Here is a 13,006-nt window from a genome sequence, read left to right on the forward strand (position 1 = left end):
GTCATTTACATTCACATTTACATTTAGGGTAGCTCTAGTTTCTTTCATTTTAGGATCTTGCATACATACAAGGTTCTAGCACACACATTTTTAGTACATTATCGGCTATTTATGGAGGTGGAAATCACCAACATAGGGGTTTGACTAAGGCAAAACCCTAAATAGCCACCCAAACCTTCCCTTTTTAGTTGTAGGTGCAGAAATAGGTACCAGGAGGCAGTTTTGGATCAAGGAAAGGCATCAACACCACCCAGAAGTCTCAAAAGTGCAGAAAACTATCAAGGATAGGGGTGTGGCACCCTAGTCCTGCCTAGGATAGTGGCGTGGCTCTATGGTCCCTCTACTTTGCAGTTAAATTTGACACGTTGCAGCTTAGGTCACCAGATTTGCAGTCTTTCAGTTGTAGCCTCCTGTCTACAAAAACACGACGGTGGCATGGCACCCTAGTCCCAGTCAGTATTGCTTAGTTTGTAGCATTAGGTACACATCCAAATCCTCCCCCTTTTATGCTTGCAATAGATCAATTTCATATCTGCAAGTTTGTTTGATTTCAAGTTCTTTTATGCTTCAATCTTTATCTCTTGGTCTAGTTGATCATTCAAACCCTACTTTTTCTCATCATTTGCAACAAGAGGAATAGAAACCCTAAGAGATAATCCTTGGCTCTCTCTTTTTCACAAGAAGTAGCCAAAGTGATCTATCTCCCTAGGCTCTTTCGTATTCCCAATGTATTGGCAAAAGTGGGATTAGGTCCTAGTCACCTGATCTCGCTTTCCCACCTCCACAAGAATAAACTGAATGAATTCGGTGAAGTTGTCAAAAACAAAGCAAGACTGGTTTATAAAGGGTGTTCTCAGATGGAAGATATTGACTATGAAGAAACTTTTTCTCATGTAGCTAGAATTAAAGCTATCAAATTGTTGCTTGCATATGCTGCTTACAAAAATTTCAAGGTATATTAGATGGATGTCAAGTCAGCCTTTTTGAATGGTGATTTGGAAGAGGGAGTCTACATTGAGAAACTAGATGGATTTTCTTTCTTAGATGAAGGAGATATGGTATGCAAATTAAATAATGTTCTATATGGACTAAAGCAAGCCCCTAGATCCTGGTATACTAGATTGGATAAGTATTTGTTGAAGTTGGGATTTTGAAAAGGTACTGCTGATAGTAATTTATATTTTAAAGTTGAGAATGATAACATTTTGATTGTTGAGGTCTTTGTTGATGATATCATTTTTGCAGGAGATGATGATTTGAGTATGAATTTTTCTGATGATATGCAAAAGGAATTTGAGATGTCTATGATAGTTGAAGTGAAATTCTTAGGATTACAAATTACTCAGACCAATAAAGGTATTTTCATTTCTCAATCTAAGTATGTTAAGGAATTGTTGAAGAAGTTTGGATTAGCTAGTTCTAAACCTATTGGAACTCCTATAGTGACTGGATGCAAATTGTCCAAGAATTATGAATCTCAAAAAGTTAATCAGACTTTGTATAGATCTATGGTTTGTGGATTATTGTACTTAACACAAACTAGACTAGATATTATGCCTGACATTTGTCTTTGTGCAAGATTTAAATCAGATCCTAAAGAGACTCATGTTACTATTGTAAAGAGGATTTTTCATATATTTGAAGGGGACTGTTGACTATGGCTTATGGTATCTGAAGAATGATGATTTCTTGCTATGTGCTTATACTAATGTGTATTGGGCAGGTGATGTTCATGAACAGAAGAGCGCTACTGGTGGAGCATTCTTTTAGGGAAAGAAGTTGATTTCATGGTCTAGTAAGAAACATGATGTTGTATCTTTGTCTATTGTTGAATCCGAATACATTGATGTTGCTAGCAATTGTACTCAAGTAGTCTGGATGGAGCAGATGTTGAAGGATATGAAAGTGATTTATGATGAGCCTAGTGTTATATACTGTGATAATTCAAGTACTACCAATATTTCAAAGAATTCGATGTTGCATTCTAAAACAAAGCATGTGTCCATAAAGCATCATTTCTTGAGGGAGAAAGTCAGTGATGAAGAAGTCAAGTTAGAATATGTATCTACAAAGGATCAGATTACAAATATTTTCATTAAGCCCTTGCCTGTACATACATTTGTCTATTTGAGAGACAAGTTAGGGGTCTTTACTCCTCCTGGTGAGAACTAGATGCATGGAGTTGCATCAATCCGGTGGATTTAAGAGCCTTTATTTTTATCCAGGTTGATGAGTTAGTGTTGCTACTTAGCTGGAGTAGTAAGTGTGTGATTATGATGTTCAATTGTGGATTTTATCCTAAGGGAGGGATTTTCCCTCTTAGAGGATGATTTTTGGGGAGTGATCATGATTTGTATTATGTCTTTGGCATTATTGTCAAAGGGGGAGAGAAGCATGTGAAAAATTGTTTTATCTTTGGAGCTTTGGTTGCATGATCTTAGGGGGAGTTTGTTGTTGATTGCTAGTACTAATCTATTTCCTTTTCATTGATTGTTTTTCACATTCATATGTTGTCATTAATTCAAAAGGAGAAGATTGTTGGATATTGTTGCTGGTAGGATATGTTATTTGTCATTGATGTCAATATATTCCTGTATTGTTGTGAGTTGTTTGGTGTTCTGATGATTACATTAGGTTGATGTGGTTGATTCATCTATTTTGGATACTAGAATACTTCATTCCTTATTGGTTTTAGTGATCCAAAAGATTTCTTGATCATATTATTTGATCTGGTTTGTAGTTCAATCTTTCTGTGTAGTGGTTGGAAAATTTGATGTTTGATCCGGTGAGCTTCGGTATGATTATATCTTTGGCAGCAGATTTGGGAGAATGTTTTGGATGTTCATGTGTATCCTTAGTTTAGATGGTTCATGATTTGGTTATCCATAAGTTATCTTTCTAATCTGAATTGCTACTGATTAGTGTTCCTATGAGTTAGTGTGTTGATCGATGAATATTTGAATAAGTGGTGTTGGTGTAGCTATTGCCGATGGTTCTAATGTTCTTGTTGGTGTTTCCTAATCATGTCCTATTTGTTTTGGTGGTCCACATTGATCCTTGTGCATGTTCTTGGTGATTTTACTGATCCGATGATATTCTTCGTGTTATACGGTACTCTTGGTGGTGTAGCATGTTGTAATTGATCTTGGAGAGATTTTTGGTGGTGATTCATGTTTGGAGATTTGATTTAGGTCCATGTTATGTCATATATATCATTATATTACTTTGGTGGTTCATATATGTGTAGACGTCTAAAAATGGTCAACGCTTGCAGTTGCGCATTGCCTTATTTTAGGGTTTTTGTGTCGCATTAACATTTCTTCTATGTCGCGCACTTGGTCTTTATCATTTGCGAGCATCGAGTCCTTCTGCATTCCTCATTTTTCTCGCTTTCAAATTAGGTCTTGTCGATAACAATTTTCAATCATGATTTTGGTCGATCCTTATCAACTTGTCAATCTTGTGGTCGATCCTTATCAACTTGTCAATCTTGTCATTTTGCGATCGATTTGTCATCGATCATCGTCCTTCTCAATCATATCAATTTGGATCAATTAGTCATTATTCCTCGTCAATTGACACATTTATCAATTAAATCATTTATCAGCATTGGTCCTTTGTTAGTCAGAATCATGATCAAATCGAATCGATATCAATTATTTTTTGTCAAGACCTAATTGTCATCCTTGCATTGCTAATTCATCTTCTAGGGTTTCATGATTTAGTCATTTAACCTTGTTTGTCATTTCTCCCTCTAGATTAAATAGTTGATTTATCCTAAGTCTTCTTGTCACAATTAAATGTTTATTTTATTGGCTAACTAATTCCTCCCTCTTTTGTGAATTAATTAATAAATGAAAAATTGTTAATTAATTCACTTAATTCCCAATTTCCTCATTTTCTAGTTTTCCTAATTCCTAATTTCCTCATTTTCTAATTTTCCTAATTCCTAATTTCCTCATTTTCTAATTTCCTGATTTCTAATCCATCTAATTCATCTAATTTCTCCTATTTTCTCCTAATTTCATGGGAATGACATAGCAAATTTGTCATAATTTGTCATAATTGTCAATCAATCAATTTTGACATAGCAATTTGTCAAAATTGTCAATCAATCAATTTCGCATAGAAAGTGTCAATTTGTCATAATTTGTCATATTTGTCATTCTTGATTTGAAATTTCCATTTGAATCAAATTCATGCTAATCTTGTCTTTTCTCCAATTTGTCTATAAATTGGATGAATTTCTTCAATCAACGGGTCGAATCAATCACGCTTCTAGTACCCTTATGCTATCATCTCGTCTTGTCTACTTGCTTTCACATCATGCTCATGTACTTGTAGGTGAGATCCACAAACAAAAGCTATTTGAAGGAGAAAGAAGAACAATGGAGCCACATAAAGGAGATATCTGCATTTGGTTTGCTTATTTTTCAATCTTGAATGTCTTGTTTTCATGTTTTCATTGAATGTAATTAGGATTGTTATCATTGCAATTGAGTTTTTGTGATTGAAATAGGCTAATGTTTATCTTGCTTTGATGATTTTCAATTTCCTAGCTACATTAACTGGTGAACCCGATGTGAACTAACCATTTAACCATGTTTTGAGTGCTTTTTAAGCTGTTTGCAAGTGAAAAACTCAAGAAACAGGGCAATTCAGACCTTTCTAGGCACTTATGCGCCTGTGTCAAGGCATTCTGCGCCTATGTAAGGTATACAGGCGCATCTTTATGGGTTTTGTGCTTGTGTCAATGCATTCTGCACTTTTGTAAAAAAAAAAAAACTGCGCCTGTGTAAGCAGTGTTGCGCCTATGTAAGGTATCCTGCGCCTGTGTAAGACATTCTGCGCCTGTGTAAGGCCAGAAATAGAGGTAAAAATCAATGTTTTTACTTGCAAATTACTTTGTTTTGCATTCTGTTCTTGTATTCTGGTTTTCTTTGGTACTGATTCTCTGTGCAGCACCTTGGCATTACGCATGGCAAAGACAAAAATGAAACTACTAACAGATCTTATGTAGGTTCGCTAGTCAAAGATCAAACAAATCAAACTTTTGACTTGGTGATTTTGCAGGTTGCCTTGTACTCCAACTAAACTTTGTGTTTGTAATTCATAATTAGGCACCTAGTATGATTGCTAAGTAGGATGGAATGAATATGTGTTTGCTTTGATTGTCAAGTTTGACATTGGAGTAGGAGAGTATGCTCTCATCCTTCTTAGGGTGATCAGAAATCCATATCTTTGATACCATTCTCATGGCTCAGATTGTTTGTTACCTTTAGAGGGCTTTCCTTCTCAACCATTTCCTTTCTTTTGCAAGCAAGTGACAATCGTGAGAAGGGAACGACCCAAAGTGAGTACAGCTAGAATACCTTGGCATTCTAACTCACTATAAATAAATACCTGATGGGCAAAAGCTTTGAAGGAAGGGTTACGTGGGAATTGTAGTTACTTGGAAAGTGATGACCCTTGGACTCTTTCTCATATCAACATCTAAGTAGGGCCTCAAGGTCTAAATCATGCTTGCATGACTACATTTGTTTGGTATCTTGGTGGGCTTAATGTCTCAATCACGCTTGTGTGACACCAAGGAGTAACGCTTAACAGAAATCCTTACTAAACACCTTGTATTTAGAGGCCAAAAATCCTTCTAGTTGCTTGAGAAGGATGAGTTCGGATACTTGGAAGGGATACTAAGTTCTCCATGGGGAGATTTCCATGGGGACTGATGCTTGGCTTCCCTGAGAAGTGAGTGTCATGGAGGGGAGCCCGTGGGGTCAAGCATCTATGTATTCTCCTTGAATCTCATAACGAGTCTACCTCTCAAGTACCTATTGTCTTTACCTACCATAAGAAATGTGTGAATGAGCATGATTGTCTTGAGTCTAAGTTAAAATATCTTGTCTTCTTTGATTGTCAAAAGTTGAGTTGTGTCTCATTTCAAAAACAAGACAAATTGATTCAAAACAAGGTTAAACACAAGAGTATTTCATCCAACAAAGTTCAAAACACCTTCAGACATGGTTGTCAAACATTTTTCAAAATCTTGTCTCAATATTCATGTCACTTAGATTTAGTTTCATCCTAGGTTTGCATTTTGCAAATTCATTGTCAACTACCAAGGTTAGGTTTCACCTAGGTCATACTCCTTTGCATATCAATAAGGGTCATCCATTTGCATGTGTCCTCTTGCATTAGAGTAATACCATTTCATAATTCAAACTTAGGTTGACATTGTCATACATTTGCATTTGCATACCCTAGGTCTCTTCATTAAGTTTAGGTCATTATCATATCATATTAGGGTCATTTGCATAGTAATTGTCCCTTTGCATATAGTGTCAAAACTAGGTTTTGTCATACTTGAGTAATCCAAATCTTTGATAAACCCTAAGTCATTGTTAGGAAGTCTAGAGCTTATCAAACTTTTGTCTTTTGTCATCAATGTCATTTGGTTAAACCTAGCTTAGTATCCAAGCATATAGGGGAGACATTGTCATTTTGTCCTATTGTCACTTGGTCCTTTTGTCCTTTGAGGTCTAGACATCATTTCAATTTCCTAAGGGTCTCTTTTACATTTGCATTCCAAAAGTTTGTCAAAATCTTGGATAACAACCAAAAACATAGGTTGCCTTCTTGCTATAGATTGCATTTTCATCTATTTAGTGTGCATTTAGTTGCATATCATACATTATCCTTGAAAATTTCCAAAAATATTGCATTCGCATAGTGACATGCCTGTTGAGACAAGGTCAAAATCTAAGAAGATGGGCGAACCAACATATCAACCCATTGACAACATATCAAATTCACAGTTTCAAACTAGTCAAACAGTACAAATTGAAGGTTTGTCAAACACATCATTGCCACCATATGGAATGGTTCAACTTGGACCACCTCCATTATATGAACCAGTATTTGTACCCATGAAAGCAGGACATGGGAGTGTTCCACCAACACCAAGAGGAAATGCACCTTTTGATTGGAATCAACCAAACCTGCAACATGAAATTCAAACATTACATGAGGAACAAACTCTTTCACAAGGATTTGGTTCAGATCAAGGCATTCAACAGGAGACAAATCCTAATGTCCAACCAGATTCTTCATCAGATTTCAATGCTTCCGATGATGTTGATATGTTCCTTAAAGATCCTAAGATGACAAAAAAGATGGATAAATTCTTGAACAAGGTCTTTAAGATGTTCCCACAAAAATATCTTGACATGATGAGTAATGTGACCTTCTCAAGTGAGCAAATCAATGTGCAAAAACAACAAGGCAGTGAGCTGTTAAGTTTCTCTCTACATCCAAATGAAGAAAATGTGCAAGAAGAAACTCAACCTACCTTGATGAGTAAACGTGCTTCAAAGGCATTGACAGTGACTATTCCTCAAAAGTCACCATTTGAGACAATAAATAATCCATTATTTAACACAACACTTGTAACACAAGATCAAATGAAGACCACACAAATATTGATAGTTGTCCCTCAACAAGAAGTGGTTCCTCACATGCATAAAATTGGATCAAAATCTAAGATGCAAGAAAGCTTCATGACTGGAATGCCTGATCTCACCAATGTCCAAAACAATTCCATAATGCAACAAAATTCCTATGTCTCGTTAAGCTCAATATATTTGCCAAACACTATTGTGACAGATCCTTCGATAATGGCGACACAAAGAGCTACAAATAGTGGTTTGCACCAACAAAAAATGTTGCAACAATTGAGTAATACACAAAAGGTACAATCGAATGTGCAAACAAATAATGTACAACAACAACAATACCTCATTCGACAACAAGTTGCAGTGCCCTCGACACCATTACAAGTTAATGCAAACTTGCAACTACCACAATGGATTGGACAAACCACACAGCAAGTCAATGCAAATGCCATATCCCATCTTAAGGAGAAACAACAAAAACCTCCCAAACAAAGTTTTTTGCAAATGATGGGATTTACACCACGACAACAACAATTGGCACAAAGTCAAAAAATTCTGATTCATCAGCATTAACAACAACATGTGCCTCAATATGTGCCAAGACAAACAAGCTATCATACTTCACAACTGTAATTGATGCCTATGCAATATCAACAACACCCTCAATTGCAATATCAACCTATGATACAAACGATGATTCCACCACAAGAAGCATAGCAACAAGGTCAATATCAAGGCATGGCACAACCACAACAACAAGAGGTGTACCAAGAACATTATATGCCGGAGACACCAAAGATGACAATTTTAGAGCATCAACAACCGATCGGAAACACGATGTATTGACAAAGAGTGCCCACCAAGAATAACGATGGACCTCCAAAATCTGAAACAATTGCGCAACAACTTGAGAATTTGCAACGACAATTCGACGCATTGGAAACCAAAGGAACAAAGAAGCTATACACAGATCAAGATTTATGTCCTAATCCATTTGACAAGAGCTTATACATGCCTCCCTTCCCTAAGCATTTTGAGGCACCTAATTTTGAGAAATATAAAGGGAATGGCAATCCAAAAGATCACATTCGAGCATTTTTCGCAGCATGTACTGAAGTGAGTTATGAGGAAACATATTTAATGCACTTATTTGCACGAAGTCTCACGAGACAAGCCATGGATTGGTATTCGCATCTGCCAGGAAATATAAAGACTTGGTCAGAATTGGCTCAAAAGTTTATATCTCACTTCGCATTTAACATCGATAGTGATGTGACCATGTCAGATTTATGCAGCAGCAAGCAAAAGCAAGGCGAACCATTAGTGACATTCTTGCAACGATGGTGAAGTTTGTATAGTCGTTCTTCCCTAGATATACCTGAAGAACAACAAGTGAACTTGTTTATCCAAAATTTGGTCCCAGAAATGATGTATGAACTCAAATTGAAAAGTCCTAGTACTATTGAGAAACTCATTAAGAAAGGGATGAATATTGAAACTGCTCTTGTAGCTAAGGGAATCATTAAGCTCAACAAAGACAGTGACAACACAAACAATTCAGGGGATAGAAATAGATTTTGGTACAAAAACAAGAATGTCACTAATGATGGAGTAGTTGACACAAGAACGGTGAATGCAAATCAACCCCCATTCACAATCAAGAAATTGAGTGCTCCTAATATGTCAACAATGGAACAAAATCAAACACGAGTGAGAAATGTTACTCAATAGCTGCAATACCAACAACATACTCAACAATACACTCAACAATATAATCAACAACAAGGTCAGCAACAAAACCAGCAACGCAAGCCTTTTCGATCAAGGGATGGGCCTCCTCGACAGTTTACGCCATTGGGAAAGCCTATTGAGTCAGTAATGAAACAATTAATACAAGCAAAATTTATCAAGTTACCAGATATCAAGGCAGAACCATTGGTAAAGCCGCATTGGTGGAATGATAATGCATATTGTGAGTACCATCTGTCAAAAGGACATAAAACCGCGTCATGTTTTTAATTGAAACATATGATTCAAGACTTGTTAGAGCAAGGAGTAATTGAGGTAGATCTGCCCAATGCGACCTCTAACACTGATCATACAATTTTCAAAACTCCTTTGCTTGATCATGACAAGGGTAAAGCATCTTCTTCAAACTCTACCCAAACAGCAAATTATGTGAATACTAGTTACAACAATGTCATCAATTGTTTTCACGTGCCAAATGAGTATGTTTCCACCCTAAGAATAAAGGGAAAAGATCCTGCTTGCATAGTCACCACTCGTCGATCCAAAATAGTCCTGAAAGGAGCTCCTGTGGTTCCTCCCAAATCAACTCCTGTGAGTCAGTATAATCTCCTAGATCATCTAGGAAAGACACCTGCACAAATATCAATCCTTGAGTTGTTGGAAATGTCCCTCATGCCATGCCACTGCTTTACATAGTCATATCCAGTCTCTTATCCCATTGTCTCCATAATAAAAGGCCTTTGTCTTCCCTCTATCCACCATCATTTCAGAAAGCCTATTTATTCACCTATCATATTCCTTGCCTTGCTAGACACTGGGGGCAAAATCCTAAAAATTGAAAAATGTCCTGAAAAAATCCCTAAAAATCAAATAATGTCCTAAAAAAATCCCTAAAAATCAAATAATGTCCTGAAAAAAAATTCCTAAAAATCAAAAAATGTCCTGAAATAATCCAAAAAAATCAAATAATGTCCTGAAAAAAAATCCCTAAAAAAATCAAATAATGTCCTGAAAAAAAAAAAAAATCTTAAAACATCAAAATCCAAAAGCAATTCCTTTGGCATTTTACATTTTGTCAATAAATGGTACCCTCTGTGCATAGACAAATCACTAAGCTTACATCCAATGACAATCTATCAAACATTGTGCTTTAATGAAATCACGCATTAACAGATAAACTGTTCGACCAAGCAAGCATTCAACTTGATCACAGTTGTCACATCAATCCAAATAGCATCAACATTACCATTGGTCCTTGTCACTATTATCATGGGTCTTATACAAGGTGTGGTATACTCGAAACCAGACTGTGTCTTGTCTTAGACGGGGTACCGCATTCCCTGGAACCAAACAGCATGATCATTCTTGTTTTCCACTTTTGACAATGACGATCAAAATGTTTGTTTAACTTGGTCGAATTTGTGAGACTTATCTTTTTACTAGTTTATCTTTGGCTTCGATCATGTTCCTATGTTGCTTGATGATGTCACTGAGTGATTTTGAGTGAGCGGGATGGTTCATGGTCCCTTTCCTTTCTTGTTGTTTTTGTTGTTTGTGGAATGTTTGTCACAAACTGGGGCAACTATATCATTGGGTGTCTGTGATAAGTACGTTCACTTTGTGAATGCCGCACATACCTTGACCCTTGATGTATGCACCCTAGGATGCTTAACTCATTCCTTGTGTGCAATGTGTCTATCTTTTGCAAAAGGGGTTGTGTTCTAGCTTTGGCCTTCAATGCCATGATGCTTTGCATCCGATTTGCTACATTAAATAAAGGTTCTCACCTACTTATGTGCATTTGTGAAAGCAAGTTTTCCTTCATCTCTAACTGTCCTCTGTCTAATTTCTGCTTACTAACATTTCTTCTGTCAATCTTGGCAGTCCGTTCGAACCTATCATCTTTTGTCATTCTTATCGACTAATTGGCCTCTTTTTTGGATATTTCTGGCCAATTCCTCAAGGGGGCATGCATATGTCATTGTCATTATCTAGGGCATTTTCATTATTGTTCTTTGAAACAACGCTTGAAATCGCATTGTCTCAAAGAGGGGTAAAATGTAGACGTCTAAAAATGGTCAACGCTTGTGGAGTCATACTTTAACATTTGCGCATTGCCTTAGTTTAGGGTTTTTTGTGTCGCATTAACATTTCTTCTATGTCATGCACTTGGTCTTTATCATTTGCGAGCATCGAGTCCTTCTTCTGCATTCCTCATTTTTCTCGCTTTTGAATTAGGTCTTGTCAATAACAATTTTCAGTCATGATTTTGGTCGATCCTTATCAACTTGTCAATCTTGTCATTTTGCGATCGATTTGTCATCGATCGTCGTCCTTCTCAATCATATCAATTTGGATCAATTAGTCATTGTTCCTCGTCAATTGGTGCATTTATCAGCATTGGTCCTTTGTCAGTCAGAATCATGATCAAATCGAATTGATATCAATTATTTTTTGTCAAGACCTAATTGTCATCCTTGCATTGCTAATTCATCTTCTAGGGTTTCATGATTTAGTCATTTAACCTTGTTTGTCATTTCTCCCTCTAGGTTAAATAGTTGATTTATCCTAAGTCTTCTTGTCACAATTAAATGTTTATTTTATTGGCTAACTAATTCCTCCCTCTTTTGTGAATTAATTAATAAATGAAAAATTGTTAATTAATTCACTTAATTCCTAATTTCCTCATTTTCTAGTTTTCCTAATTCCTAATTTCCTCATTTTCTAATTTTCCTAATTCCTAATTTCCTCATTTTCTAATTTCCTAATTTCTAATCCATCTAATTCATCTAATTTCTCCTATTTTATCCTAATTTCATGGGAATGACATAGCAAATTTGTCATAATTTGTCATAATTGTCAATCAATCAATTTTGACATAGCAATTTGTCAAAATTGTCAATCAATCAATTTCGCATAGAAAGTGTCAATTTGTCATAATTTGTCATATTTGTCATTCTTGATTTGAAATTTCCATTTGAATCAAATTCATGCTAATCTTGTCTTTTCTCCAATTTGTCTATAAATTGGATGAATTTCTTCAATCAAGGGGTCGAATCAATCATGCTTCTAGTACCCTTCTGTTGTCGTCTCATCTTGTCTACTTGCTTTCATATCATGCTCATGCACTTGTAGGTGAGATCCACAAACAAAAGCTATTTGAAGGAGAAAGAAGGACAATGGAGCCACATGAAGGAGACATCTACATTTGGTTTGCTTAGTTTTCAATCTTGAATGTCTTGTTTTCATGTTTTCATTGAATGTAATTAGGATTGTTATCATTGCAATTGAGTTTTTGTGATTGAACTAGGCTAATGTTTATCTTGCTTTGATGATTTTCAATTTCCTAGCTACAATATGTATCATGTGATGTAATTTTGTAATTGCGGTTTGAGGGTTTGGTCGACCTTGTAGTCAAGGTTGATGAATTGTATAAATAGGTGGTATAGTCATGTAATTTGGGTATCGATGGTGTGTTTGCATTATCAGAGAGTGGCGTCTATGTGCTTAAGCGAAATTATCCTTTGGTGTTGTGTAATGAGCAGAGATTCTTGTAGGGCAAACAAATGTTCTTAACTGGAACTGTCATCAGGCATTAGCAGATGCTATATGTTGGCATTATTGTCATTGATGTCAAAAGGATGTCAAGAGAGGTTGCAGTGATGTAGGCAGTTGTCATGTATAAGGATGTCAAGGGAGGTTGCAGTGATGCAGGAAGAAATCACGCATAACATGTCATGGTATGCTATAAGGGTTTCGACCAGATTCATCGTCTTCACATGTTTGTCATGTTGGCAATAGTCGTC

The sequence above is a fragment of the Cryptomeria japonica genome, chromosome 4, assembly GCF_030272615.1.
Source record: "Cryptomeria japonica chromosome 4, Sugi_1.0, whole genome shotgun sequence".
NCBI classification, from domain to species: domain Eukaryota; kingdom Viridiplantae; phylum Streptophyta; class Pinopsida; order Cupressales; family Cupressaceae; genus Cryptomeria; species Cryptomeria japonica.